Here is a 13,127-nt window from a genome sequence, read left to right on the forward strand (position 1 = left end):
ATGAAGGGTTTAACTGAAGTCTCCTTTCACCGGGTGAGGCTTTTTAAAATCCGGCCAGAATTCCACCCAACGAGCCCTTGTTCCTGGAGAGCATTCTCCTGCCATTCCATCGAGAAGAGCCTTGGGGGGTGTAGATGGCGTTTCCCACTCTAATTTTAGATGATGCTTGAATGCTCAAACACAGGTAATGCACCTTGGAGTGCTGAGGGGGTCTGCCAACACGTGAAGCGGTAACGAGCCCTAATGTGGTGGGATCCCGTAGGTTAGCGAGTCAGGTGCCTTCTGGGTGCTAGTGCTGCTTATGAAAGACTTCTTCTCACCCTATTCACCATGTTGAGGAAATTGGAATATGGCCTGGCTTTCTGTTCAGTGCAATATCTGGGACAGAGCAATTTAAACAGTGCCACGGATTTCAAAGAACAGTGTTCCGCAGTCAGAATGAGACAGAGGGTTAACGTGACATCCGAGGTCACACACAAAGTCAGTGTGGCACAGCCGGGACTAGAACCCATGTTTCAGCCATTTTTTTTTCCCCCTTGACCTGAGCCTTCTTCAGTGGTCCAACTACTCCAGCACGCATCCTCCCAAAAACCTTGATGTCATTTCCATGTTAGGATATGGGTGCGTTCAAGATTAAAAAAAAAAAAAAAAAAGCTTTCCTGAGACAAAAACAAATTAATCCACTCCCAAGAGCAGGGGTGGTTAAAAATAAAGGATTTTGTTCTTTATCTGATTTAAAGGCCAGCATAATATATTTTCCTTTCAGACACTTAAGAATAAAAACATTGCAACCTTTAGTAGAAATTGTCGCCTATGACATTTCTTCTTGCTTAATCAGGGCTGCGCTGACATATTTAGCGAAGCTGTCTCTACAGGAGCCGGCCGGGCTCACTTGGCAAGCTGGGCTGTTAAGTACTATTCAGGGCAGACAGATTGATGAGTCTCTCAGGCCGCCCCCCCTACTTTCGGAAGAATTTAGAGTGCTTCTCACTGGAAGTGAAGGAACGCAGAAGGCAGGGCGATTCTCCTGACAGCTTCTCCTTCCAGGTTCTCTCTGCAGGAACCAAAGGGAGAGAAGAGTCTGAAGCAAGGCGTGGGGGGAGCCGGGCAGAGGTGGCCAATCCGTGTTCTGCAACGCTGCCTTCCAGCAGATCTCCCTATCGCCCCTCCCCCTTCTCTACATCTGGGCATAACCTTGTCAGCCTCCCAGTCCCCTCAGCCGGTAACCTGGGACTAGTCTTCGACTCCTTCTCTACCCGTATATCCATCAGGGGCCAGGAGAGCGAGAGCAGCTGGCTGGAAGAGTGCTTTTGGTTTTCGGCCTCTCAGTTTCCGCCTTCTCCTGCATGCTTCTAGCTCAGTCTGAAATAGAGCTAGGTTCCAGGACCAGAAGCCTTTATTTGCAGCTACACAGGGGGATTTTCCTCTATTGTTTTACCCCCCAAACTCAGCCGAGTCTCCTTGGCCAGGGGAGCCACAAACTGCAGCTTCCCTCCGTTACCCACCACTAGGTGTCACTGTTGAGCGATGTCTGAGACTCCCATCCCCTCAGAGGAAGCGAATGCTGCCTCCGTAACATCCCACAGCCTCAGCCAATCTGAGCAAATGACAGAAATGATGGGGGGAATTCAAGGACAAGAGGACCGGATATGAAGTTGGAGAGTGGAAGCTTCAAATGAACATGAAAAATACTTCTAGAAGTGGTGAAACTCAATACTTGGGACAGAGCAGTGGTAGGAACAGAGCTAGGAGGCTGCATCTCTGCAGACAACCGCAAGAGCAGAGTCAAGAGGAGAGGTGATGAAGCAGGACCAAGAGGAGAGAAGGGGAGATTTGACAGAGACATTTATAAGGAGATCCCAAATTTGTCCCTTAATAGTACAGTTGCCCTTAACTGTTAGGACCACAGTGGTCTCACAGACCACTGCAAGAGGTCAGAGCTAGTGGGAGTGTGTCAGGAGACGTCACACGCCCCGATGGGAGGCTCTCTTGTACCCAGGAGATGCAGGAGGAGACTGGGTTTGGATTTTGGCCTGCTCTGAGGGTGCCACCTCCTCACAGAACGGCGCGAGTGTGGTCTTTCCTTTATCAGGGAAAGCATCAGGTGTGGGACTTCCTCATCACTGAAGGGAGGCTAGGGAAAGAAGAAATCTGAGCCGGAGAAGGGATGGGGGCCCCGTGTCGCGCCGGAAGGAGAGAATGTTGGGGTTCGAGACAGTGAATTCCTGAGAGGTTCCAGAGTCAAGAAGCCGTGGAAGGAGAGGTTAAGCCAATATACCTCACCCTGTCCTGAGATCTCGAAGCGCGTGCCGGGGACGGCTGGTTCTTGGTGGGAGTTTGCAGCTCAGCTGAGGAAGGACCCCCATTGAAGGGTAAGCCAGTCAGATGCTCATTGCAGAGTGGGAGGGAGATGTGCTCTGCAGAAAAGGAACCTGTGTGTAGAGCCAAGGGTTCCTGCTCCAGAAAGGTGACCTGCCTATGAGTGCAGCATTTTTATACCGAAAGATAGTTCTTTTTGAACATTTTTGGACTTTGCTTTACTGTGTTGACCCTCTAGCCTTTGGTGTATCTTTGTGTTTTTGACCTTTGTTTTCTTGCCATTGGTGCCTGAAAAGAACTTTTTTTATTTTAAACAGTAGTTTTGGGGTGGTGCTTTGTGTGCTTGAACTGGTCTGATGAACAGAAGAGCTCCTGCGAGGAAAGGCCATGAAGGGTTCAAACGGCCCTGCGGCCCCCTCCCCAGCCCCTTGTGTGGGAATCCCAGGAGGTCACGGGGCCTGCCCTAGGCCATGGGCCTCCCTGGAAGCCCCCTGTGCCCAGGACCCTCCCAGAGCAGGGGTTACACATTCAAATACCTCAGAGGTGTAAATGCGACGTTAAGAGCCAAACCCTTTCCAGAGGAAAGAATGCTCTAAGCCAAGGAAGGGTAGAATCACGAGCAGCATCTCAAAGTATTTCTCCACAGAAAGGGTGGTAGATGAATGGAATGGACTCCCAGCGGTGGTGATGGGAGCAAAAAGGGTAACAGAAACCCCAGGACGAAATGAGGGAAAGGCCTGAGACCGGCTGGGGTTTAGGGTGTGGCAGCTGGAATCAAACTGAGCAGGCTAGATGGGCCTTACGGTCCTTATCTGCCGTTGTATTTTCAGTCTTCTCCGACGCAGCAATATTTCAGGATAGGCTTGAGCCAGCAGGGCTGGAGGTCCCTAGGCAACAAGTGGTTCGATGTTTGCAGGTCGGTGGCGATCAAAAGAAAATACGCAGCAGGAGAAGGAAGCACGAGCTAGCGGCATTGCAGGCCAGACGTTGGCACCAGCAGGATAAAACTCCCCAGAAACCAAAACGGGTCGCTGTTGGCAGGCTGGTGGTAGCCTGGGTCCACGCAGCAAGGTCCTGGGGGACATAGGCGGCCAGAGGTTCAGGCCTCGGAAGTTATGGAAGCTATTTTCATTGTCACAGGTTTGCTGGAGACCTGGGGGGGGGGGGGAGGGGGAGCTGCAGGGTGCTGGATTAAGCTCGGAAACGTCCATGCTCTTCTACTCGGGATGGTACCGGACCGAAGAGGGAGGCAATAAAAAAAAAAAACGACTTGGATAAGGAGCGACATCCACGCGGCAAGCGCTGAGACCCAGGGCTGGCAGCTGGGATACCAGAATATTGGGCAGCCTGGTGGCCCCATTGGCCTCCATCTGCCATCAGCTATTATGCCCTCTGGGTTCGAAGCCACGGAAAGGGAGTGCAGGTGGCTGGGAGAGCTCGTCTACTGGTCAGTGGCAGCGAGAGGAAGCACAGGTACCTGGGAGCAGTTTTTTATTGATTCAACAGGTCCCTGTTTCCTCTTAGGTTTAAAACGTGGCAGAATTCATTCTTTCTGTGAGCCGCACTGGGAGAGGTCATGGACCCCAGCTTCACTCGTTGTCTGCTGACGGCGGGTCCTTGGAGAAGCCTTCCTGTATCCTCTCGGCTAAAGGAAAATCTAGGATCATTTTGTTAGTGGAAATGACCACAGTCAAAATATTAAATAATAAGAAAAACCTGGAAAAGATTTTAGAAGAAAACAACATTGATGTGTGTGTGATGACCCTAGATGCCAGGGACGCATTCTGATCCAAGGACGGGAAGGAATTGTTTTGCACACCTTGCTTTAGTATTGATGACCGCTGCCCATTGAGGAGGGGGGTCAGGCCCTTCTGAAGGAATTAGAAGAGGGCTGAACGCAATGGATTCCCGGTTCATGGATCTCAGATCCATTGGGAAAGGGCAGGGCGGTGCAAACCTGTCCCTTTACGCCTTGTGATTTGTCCTCCAGCTTTCTCATGGCAAAATGGGGCTGCGACATCCCAGGAGTAGCAAAACCTGGGACTAGATCCAAATCCCTCCCCCCGACGAATTAGCGTTTGCAAAACTTCTCCCTACTTAAATGTCACTGCGGCTACATGCAGACCCTCTGCCGTGTCTGTTGCCAGTGAGACAGAGGTGGAGGTTACAGACAGATCCCATCTTATCTGATAGAGAAGTCAGTGCTGAAAAGCTAAGGCACACTTGTGAAGCATGGTTTCTTAGTTTGGGGGGGGGGGGGGGGGGGGGGAGGCTAGCAGAGGGCCTGACGTCCAACTGTGCTCTTGACTAATGTTTGGAGATGGCCCGGAGTGAATTAGAATGGAGCCAGGGAAGGGCAGGGGAATCCACGGCTGTACGATCCAATTTGTAAGGAGAGAATTGTCTGTAAGCCATCATTTGTTATAATCCGACAGGCTGGCTTGGCAAGGGACGAGCAAGGAATCGAGACTAATGTGCCCTGCTCTGCAGAAACTTCAAGAGTGGCTCAAAATAAAAGCGTGCGGAGAATTTACAGGTACAACATCCAGGAAGCAAAGACCACCAACCCCTGGTAGGCAAAGGACGTGCAGGAGCACAGGCACCAGAGACGGAAGGAGAGCAAGAACCACTCCAGTGTCCCTGCCACCATACCACACACACACCATCTCCAACTTTACCCCTCACTGCTGAGGATCCTCTGTGTCTGTTCCAGGCTTTACCCCAGCTCCGCCATCATTGAGATTGAGATTCATTCATTCTCTCTCTCTCTCTCTCTCTCTCTTTTACTCTAACCTTGGGACTTATTAATCCAATGCTGCTCCTGAATGGGCCCCGTTACTTTCAATGCGCGCGCCTTGGCATTGGGTTGAGAGATAGGCCCCTTAAGCCCTATCATGGTCCTTTTCTCTCTCATCCCCTCTCTCTCTCTCCCACTCTAGTGCTTCTCTTCCGTCGCCTTCTCCTCTTATGTAGAAAGGCTGCTGTCTTCATTGGGGTTAATTTTTTTTTTAATCCCTTTTTCTGACACCGTGGAGGGTGAGATTCAGTGCTGTACAAGTGATAAGTGCAGATCTGAAGCGGCCAGGGATCGACGCCGGAGCCTGCGAGGACGTCCCTTGAATACTGATGAGGGCGTTTAAGGAGCTAAAGCAGAGCAGAAATGTGACTGCCCGTGCAGGCAGAGCATCAAAGCTGCGCCCGGAAATCCGCACTGGTCCTCGAGCCCTGGGAGCAGCAGAGCTGGGTTAATCACCGAGGCCCAGGATGGATTAGGGACTGCCCGCGCCTTAAAGACAGCAAATAGTTTAATTTAAAAAAAAATGGAGTCAGACTCTGTCTTCTTTCATTTGGAAATGAGACCCTTTGAATAAGGAAAAGGAGAGGGCTGCTGACTTCCTGCTGTTCTGATACTGAGATCCCACACTCCCTGCTCTGCCAATGCCCCTCACTTTTGCCCTGAAGCACCCTCCTGCTTTTCTGAGACCACCCCCGTCCCCGGTTCGGCTCTTGCAATGCCCCTGTGCTACAGCAACCCTCTGCTATTCGGGTACTGAGGCTCCCACAAACAGCTCTGTCAACCTACCTCATATTCCTGCCCTGCAACAGCCCCTGCTATTCCAGTAAGGACTCCCCCTCTTGCTCTGCCAATACCCTTCGCTCTTGCCCTGCAGCCCCCCGCTAATACATTTCGCTCTTGCCCTGCAGTCCCCCCCCCCTCCTAATCCAGAACAGACACTCGCCCTCAGCTTGGACAAGTAGCATCAGTTTTTGCAGCTCTAAATCCAAGTATTCAAACCACAGGCTTCTTCCAGGCACTCAATAGGTCTGCTTAGATTAAGAGTGAAAACGGCCATAATTAATACCAGATTGTCCTCTGTTAAATAAAACCTGCCCTATCTTCCCATCTTTTATCAGTCCACCACCTTCCCTTGCTTTGTCTGCATGCAGCCTGTTTGCCATCCACGCGGGACTCGGGAGAGAGCACTTCATCTGCTAGGAAAGGGAATACATTTAGACAAAGCTTTTTATTTCTGGAAATAATTGTATCTAGTGATCTGCAAACTTTTCTAAAATGCAGTAAAAGACAAAAGGAGGAACTGGTTTCATTGTACCATGTGAAGCGGCCTCCTGCCCAGAGATGCTGCTTCAGTTCTACTTGCACTATGCACCATCGCTCAAAACCAGAACTAGATCAATCTCTCTGGGTTAAGGTGGCCATCCTGGGGCCCTGCTGGAAGCAACTGAAGCAGATGCACAACAGCTGTTGGCGGTGGTTTACAGGGCCCGATTTTGGATTCCAGTTTCTGAAGGGAGACTGCAGAATGGTTTGGGGACCTTTTGAAGCCTCCACACCGCGGAGCCTCGTGGTACCCACCGAGCAATTACCAAATGAATAAAACAGATTACAAATCCCACAATGCAACTCAATACAGACCCTACAAATCCCACAGAAAGCAAGGACCAGTCCAGTGCCTCCCTCTCCAGGGACCAGGTGCACGTGGCAGCTCGACCAGGTCAGGCAGCTCACAATCTGACCAGACACAGACTTGCTGCCTAATTAACCACTTCCAAAAACACAGAGCACTGATCCAATTAGCTCCATAATCAAGAGGAGAGGGAAGCCAAGGTGGGCGGAGAGATGGGGGGATGTCTTCACTGAAAGAGACCTGGAGTAGGGTCATCCTTTGTCCATTAAGTCTGCCCCCAGCTAAAATGTAGAATTTGACAGCAGATGAGCCCAGAAGGTCCATCTACTACTCCACTCAATTTGCTTCCTGTTTTAATACAGAAGACCCTACTGGATCTCCAGCTTTCCCTTCGTTTCCTCTCACAAGGATTCTGCGTGTGTTCATCTCGGGTTTTCTCAAATACTGCCACTGTTTATTGATGGTCTGTAATCTTAAGTGCATTTCACTGAATCTGTAACCTCCCGAGAGCCAGAGATAAAAAATGACCTATGTGTAGGGTACAGGCAGGAAATCAATTAAGGATAAATTCCCAGAGCCAAAATTTCTCTGGTTGTGTTTATCCTCCACAAGGTATCAAGGGGCTTCGCTAACTCCGTAATTCAGCTTGCAAAAATTCATCATGCTGGTGATATGAAGATCCCTGGAGTGAGTTTTTGAAATAGGCTTCGTGACATGTCTGCTTAGCGTCTTTAGGTTCCAAACTAGGAATATGGGCTTGCACGGAGCGTAAAGGTTGGGCCATCTTTGGTTAGCTTAGAATGCTCTTAAAAGCAGTATGAAACCAATTTCAAAATGCTTTGCAGTAAAGGTCAAATATACTCTTTTTTTTTCCATCTTTTTTTTTATGGTGTCAATGGTGTAGGTGATGCTATACCGATGTAAGCATTGCTACAAGGAAGCATTAGCAGAAGTCATGCAAGAAGGTAAAAGGCAGCTCCCTACTCCAGACTGTACCTACGATATGCAACTATGGTTCAACTTGGTTTAATCCCTGATTTTTTTCCTTTTTAGGTTAAGGAAGAGTAAAGGCAAGGGTTCTCTCTCCAGGTCTTCACATAATATGCTTTCTTATGGGATGGCGTTCTGTCACCATCTTTTACATTGATTTATGGTGCAATGCTTACTTGAAAGTGGGTCTCATGTCTATATAACATGTATTATGGATATTTGGGATACTATATGTAGGTTTTGTATGTGAAAGTCTTTCTGTGATGAGCATTTGTTTCTAAAAATAAACCTTTTAATTTGTTTTTTTTTTCTTTTTCCCAGACTGTTGGGTTTTTTACCCGCTCCCTTTCTCAGCTGCCCCTGGTGCAGGCAGTCAGGTCCACCGAAACATGGGCTCCTGTTGGGCACCTTCAGCTTTCTTAGGCTGTAAAGGGACTTTTTCGGCTTTCTCTCTTTTTTTTATTTTTAAACTCTATCGGAGGGATATCTGCATTGAAGGATTATTGGGGGAAAAGAATATGAGAGTAGAGATAAGATTATTTTATGATTATGGTACTTTTTCTGTATTTGTTGTATTCAGTTCATACCTGGATTGTTGTATTATATATTGATTTTTTAATTGTACTATGCTTGTTGGAAGCCACTTTGGGCACTCCTTTTGGAATAGAAAGGTGGAATAAAAACCTAAATGAAAGGAAATATGGAGCTGTGATCCACAGCAGAGGTAGGGCATTCCAAAGCATGCTGGGAATTGTAGTGCTGCAGAGAAAAGGGGAAAACAGTTCCAAAAACACATGAGACAATGGTAGTTGTATTGACTTATGTATTAGTTCATGTATAATATTTTTGTTTTAGTTTTACTATGTTTTAATTTTTAATATTATGAATGTTATTTTGTAAAGCGTTGTGATCTTGACATGGAATGATGGTATATAAAATGTTTAAATAAGTGGCATGAAGCCAGTGCCTCCGTTTAACCTTGGAGCCTTATACTTTTCACCTGCACTGGAACTCACGGCATTCTGAGTAAAGGCATTGAAAAGAAAGCTGCAAGAATGCAACACTTCAAAAGAAAATATGATGAGCTGCATCGTCTGTCTGCCACCAGGTAAAAAATGCTACCATGCAAGCATTGTTTTGCAAAATCTCATAAGCAGCCCCTACCCCTTCGTAGTATCTTTGAAGCCCCTGGGAGCAGCCAGGTTGACAGCTGTATGCATGAATCCCCCCTCCCCCCCCCCCATTGGCATGAGATCAGATGGTGACATGCAAGCGCTTCATTAGTGACATCACAGTGTGATCCAATTAAGTGGATTGTTTGTAATCAGCTTATCATGATAGTTATCAATCTAGGCGTAATATAAAAAAATATTTCAATTAATAAAGAAAATCTGATTGCAGCATAAGTGAGTTGTCATGCTTTCCCACCAACATGGCTGCTTCCAAGGAGCACTAACTAAACAAAGTAGATAAGGTGATGGGTCTGGATGGGATACATCCAAGGGTACTAAAGGAACTTAAGAGATGTCCTGGCAAATCCACTCGCTGACCTTTTCAATGTTTTTAGAGTCTGGAGTAGTTCAGGAGGACTGGAAAAGGGCGGATGTGGTTCCTAGTCATAAAAGTGGAAGTAAGGAGGAGGCCAGGAACTACAGGCCGGTTATTCTGACCTCTGTGGTGAGCAAACTAACGGAATCGCTGCTAAAACAGAGGAATAGTGCAATTTTTGGAATCCAATGGGACTGCAAGATCCAAGGCAGCAGGGTTTTACCAGAGGTAAATCTTGCCAGATGAATCTGATCAATTTCTTTGATTGGGTGACCAGTTGTATCAAGGGAGAATGCTACCTGGATTTCAGCAAGGCCTGTGACATGGTTCTGCACAGACTTATAATAAATTGTGCGCCCTTGGTATGGATGCTAGAGTGACAACTGGCTGAGTGGGAGGCGATAAAGAGTGGTGGTAAATGGAGTTTTCTCTGAGGAGGGGGTTGTTACTAGTGGTGTACCTCAGAATGTTCTGTTCATCAGCTCTTTGGCAATAATCCTTTTAGTGTTATGTTTTTGGATGATTGATTTATATTTATTGATTTTGTTTGATTTATGAGGACTAGTGATGTTCTGTTTTTCCATTGCTGCATGGAATACAGAATCTGGCTTGTTCAGTTTCCAGTTCGGTTTCTATTTGTTTCTGTTTATACTTTATTTGGTGAGGGTATGCCTGTGTTCTGTCTGTGCGACCGAGGTAGCGTATTCTGCTAACCCGTCATTTCAATTTAGGGATATATAGCAGCTGGTTTGTTCTGCTTTCTTAATAGGAATTGTTTTAGGGCCTGGTGTAATATTTGCCTTTTCATAGATAGGGTTGTTCCTTGTTGTCATTCAATTACTCAAAGGGCTAAACCCAAATGTGTTACAATAGGCCTAATACCATATGGGTTCCAAGTGTCTTTTTTTTTTTGCAGGGTTTTCTGGGTGGCACCACAGCAGTGCATGTTTTTCTGTCCAACAAAATGGTACCAGCTACAGGGCCGAGCCGGCATCAATTTTAGGTACCGCTAGGAGGAGAAGGAGCTCCTGGGGATCAGTCCTTCACAAGTTAGGAATTTTGGACCTGCGGATAGGGTAAGAAATGTTCACGGAGTATGTCCATTTTGAAAATTTGGTTCACAGGAGGGAATGCTAGCACCGGACCTGAACTTTGGGGCCAAGCTGAGGGAGGGAAAAAAGGAGAGCAGCTGGCAAGAGAGATGGAACTAGAAAGGGAGGGTGGGGCCTAGGCTGAAAGAAGGGAGGGGAATAGTGAGAGAGAAATGCAGAGAGCAGTTGGAAAGAGAGAAGATGCTTGGAGCTGGTTGAATGGAGAGCTAGATAGGCTGAAAAATATTACTCATCAAAATAACACTTCTTTTCATAAAAAATGCTCTTTTAAGTTGCCCCATAATTCTGGACTTGTTTTCTTATTAATATGAATGTTATTGAATTTTCAATCATTTCAACAAGATCAGGACGGTTATAGTTAGCCACAATCAGGTCACAGTAAACGCCTTCTCCCTTTAAAAAGTTTTTAAAATAATGACTTTTAATGGGGGAAAAAAGTATAATTGATGCAGGAGTAGTTCCGCTGGCCTGCTGTGTGCACTGCTGAATCACTGAGCAGGGCTACAGCCTTGAATGTATTAATTCTTTTCTTAGTTTTTCCTGTGAGGCAGAATGTTTTCTCTCTCTCTCTCTCTCTCTCTCTCTCTTGCATTGAGGCTGCAAAACTTGTGAGGTAACAGTGACACCTAGTGGCCATCTGGCGCACAGCTTTGCTGCCAGTGCCATCAAAGCCCCTCCGCTGAAACAAACCAGAGCTCTTGGAGAACCTTTACAGGAATGAGGCCTGCTAAAGGTGAGGAGAATGACAGCCACTTAGGCATGGGGGCGTCCATTTTCAGCCGCTGTGCAGCTTGGCTAGTTAGCCAGATAAAGACATCCGGTTAGCTAGCAGAGTAGCCAGCTGAATAGACCCAGCTGATCAAGGCCTGGTTTTATCCCATTTTCATGCATGGACTTGTAATTCTTTTCTTTTCTTAGAAAATCAGAACTCCAAGTCCCTGCATGCACCTGTCTTGAAAAAAAAAAAACATGGGAGCTAGCTAGCAACAGTATTCCCTCCATTTTTTTTTTTCAGGCTGGGTGTGGATGTGAGCCCCACCCTTCAGCAAATACCTTTTGCACGTGAGCAGAGGGGGCAAGAGAATGTTTTTACCACTGCCGAGAGCCCAGCATAAAGACCCGAGTTCTACCTTTCTCCTTCAGTCACTCCTCCCACGCTTTGCTCAAATCGCTCAGCTCTCGCCGATCTCTCCACTTTCCTCTCTCCTAGCCTTCCATCCCCCATTTCTCCTTCTACACACCACCCTTGCTACCAATCACCTTCCATTCCTCCCAACCCCAGCATCCACCCTTTTGCCTCCTCCTAAAACGGATAGACCTGGTTTAATGGTGAAGAGACAGCATGGATTGGCCAAAGGGAAGACTTCCTTACCAATCTCTTGGCATTCTTTGGCGAAACAGATCAGCAGGCAAAGTCCCTCATGTAAAGTACTCCCCAGTAAATTAAAAAGTCATGAGCAAGGAGGCAATGTCCGCTTGTGGGCTGGTAACTGGTTCAAGGATAGAAATCAGAGTAGGATTATAGACTTAGTTTTCCCAAAGGACAGAGGTAGAAAAGGGAATGCTACAGGGATCCGTATTGGGGTAGGGATGTGCAGGGAAAAAATTGTTTCTTTCATTTAATGTTTATTTCATTTTCTGAAGTTTACAAAAAAAAAAAACAAACTGATAAAAAAAAGAAACGGGGCCTCCCAAGGCTCCACAGCAGCCCATCCCATCCCTCCCACCCATCAGAACTTGCAGAGCCAGCATCCTCCTTGGCCCCCATTGACCCAGTCCTGGAGGGATCCAATGAAGAGGCCTATGCCTGAATTCTTGGCCTTGTGTAGGCCTAGGCTTCGGGAGGACGCCGGGACCTCCGTCAAGGCCCAGCTTGAAGGCTGAGTCCTCACGCCTCAGTCAAGGCCAAGGCCTGACACCAGAAGCCAGGTCTCAATGCAAGGGCCTGAACCTGGCCCAGAGGCTTAGATACCGATGCTAGGGCCTCAGACTAGACAGGGTCCTGACGCCAGGACTTGGCCTGGAGACCAGATTCCAACCCCAGGGCATCGGACTATGCCAAAGCCTGGGCCTGATACCAGACCTTGGCCTAGCCCAGAGGGTCTCGAAGGCAGGGCCTCGGCCAAAGCTCAACGGCTGGGTCTCAACACCTATAGGTCCTGGCATAGACCCAGTCCCAATCCCGAGGCCTCAGACAGGCAAAGCCCAGGCCTGACACCAAGTTCTCTGCCTAGGCTCCAACCCAATGTTGGGTCTCATCACCAGGACCTCGACCTCGGCCTAATCCTGGGCCTAGAGAATAGGCCTCGGAGCTCCTCTTTGGTCTTGCCTTCTTAAGGATATGCCGAAGTAACTTCATTCCAGTACCTTCTTCCTCAGCATAAGGCACCATTTTGATGTATGGCTATTTAAATTGAACGGCCATACATCAAAATGGTGCCCTTCGCTCAGAAGGTGCCGGAGTAAAGATACTCTGGCATGTCCTCAAGTGGAAGACATCCTTTTAAGAACACAGAAGAGGAGCTCCGCAGCCTGGTCTTCAGCTTCCAGGCCCAGGCCAAGGCCCCAGTGACAGGACCCGAGCCGGGTGCATCTGCCATGGCTAGGGTACTGTGTTGAGAACTTAAGTAGCATAGCAATAGCAGACGTGCCCGGCTCGGCTCATGGTAGGATGCTACCATGGTCTGGATGAAGAAATAAGACAAATTAAGGTTCAGGGGGGGAGTTAGTA

Source organism: Rhinatrema bivittatum, chromosome 11 (genome assembly GCF_901001135.1).
Source record: "Rhinatrema bivittatum chromosome 11, aRhiBiv1.1, whole genome shotgun sequence".
In the NCBI taxonomy this organism is placed as follows: Eukaryota; Metazoa; Chordata; class Amphibia; order Gymnophiona; family Rhinatrematidae; genus Rhinatrema; species Rhinatrema bivittatum.